General features: G+C 40.2%; 1 protein-coding gene across 4 annotated transcripts in view; it reads right to left on the minus strand.

Moving 5' to 3' along the window:
* The window catches only part of Ttc39b (tetratricopeptide repeat domain 39B), a 208,840-nt gene that overhangs the window by 109,419 nt on the left and 97,920 nt on the right, over positions 1-1,501 (minus strand). The gene's annotated exons all lie outside the window — the stretch shown is intronic.

Raw genomic sequence — 1,501 nt, forward strand, 5'->3', positions numbered from 1 at the left:
TTTTTTTGGTTTTTTGAGACAGGGTTTCTCTGTAGCTTTGGTGCCTGTCCTGGAACTAGGCTTTTGTAGATCAGAGCCCATAGATCCGCCTGCCTCTGCCTCCTGAGTGCTGGGATTAAAGGCGTACGCCACCACTGCCCAGCTGTGCTGATATTTGTATTCAGGTCAGCCAAGACCAGACAGTGAAATCTTGTCTCCAAAAAAGTAACAACAACAATAATAATAACAATAATAATAATGCAGCCTAAACAGACATGCTGACTAAATACAGCATGATATTTTAGTTGGGATAGCAAGAGAAAAAAGGGACACGAGGCAAAATCTAAAGAAAAAAGAACAATGGCCAGGCTACAGTCACAAAAAATGATTAGCATTGGTTTTCCGTTACTGTAACAAATGCTGAAGATCTGTCAACTTAAAATAACAAACGGTTTATTCGGGCTCACACTCTGGAGGTTTACTCCACAGCTGGCTGGCCTCATTGCTTTGGGGTCTATGACAAGGCAGGCAAAAGAAGGCTTTTCAGCTTGTGATAGCCAGGAGGCAAAAAGGGAAGTGGGAGCCTAGGACCACATCATTTCCTCCATCAGCATGTCCCCAGTGACCTAAAGGCTACTGTGCCCCGTCTCCTAAAATTTCCCAAAGCTTTGCAAAAACACCAAGAACTAAGGACAAAGCCCACAATAAGGCATGGAGAGAACACTCAGATCTGAAATGTAGGCGGGTCCATGTTGACTCATCAGTATGGCAAATACAGTGTGGTAGTTACTAAATGAATAATAAGGAAAGTCAGGGCAGGTTATAGGAACTCCTAGAATCTGAGACCATTTCAAAACAAAAGGGGCTTTCCAATCCTTACTATGATTAAAGTGGTTTGTTTTTTTCTTTTTTGTCTGAGAGGCAATCAACAACAAAAGCATTAAGAATTGTGAACAAAATAAAAATTTATAATTCTAACATAAAAGTATTAAGTAGACGATAGCAAATGGAAGATGCATATAATTTAAAATCCATAAGCACATAAGAGAAAGCCAGGCTGGTGGTTTATGCCTCTATTAACACTCTAGAGACAGGAAGATCAAGTGTTAGAAGCCAGCCTGGGCCACACAAATAATTCAAACATAAACTAGTAATTCAAACACGTGACCGAGTTCAATATATGAAAACATACATCACTTGAACCTTTTTTTTAGAGCTGGAGAGATGGCTCAGCCGCTAATAGCACTTGCTGCTCTTGCAGAAGACCCAGGTTCAATTCCCAGCACCTACACTGCCGCCCACAACTGTCCATGATTCCTGTTCCAAAGGATTCGATGTCCTCTTCCAGCCTCTGAGGGCACTACGTAAGTGTGATGCACAGACATACACTTGGGTAAAACACTCATACACATAAAAGTTTTTTTTTAAGTTTTTAAAATAGTAACAGCTTAAATGTCTGACATTGTAGAGGTAGTGAACTATGGTGTCCTACTACATCTAATATTATTTAGTCATTTTAAAT

The sequence above is a fragment of the Microtus ochrogaster genome, chromosome 10 (assembly GCF_000317375.1).
Source record: "Microtus ochrogaster isolate Prairie Vole_2 chromosome 10, MicOch1.0, whole genome shotgun sequence".
Classification (NCBI taxonomy): Eukaryota; Metazoa; Chordata; class Mammalia; order Rodentia; family Cricetidae; genus Microtus; species Microtus ochrogaster.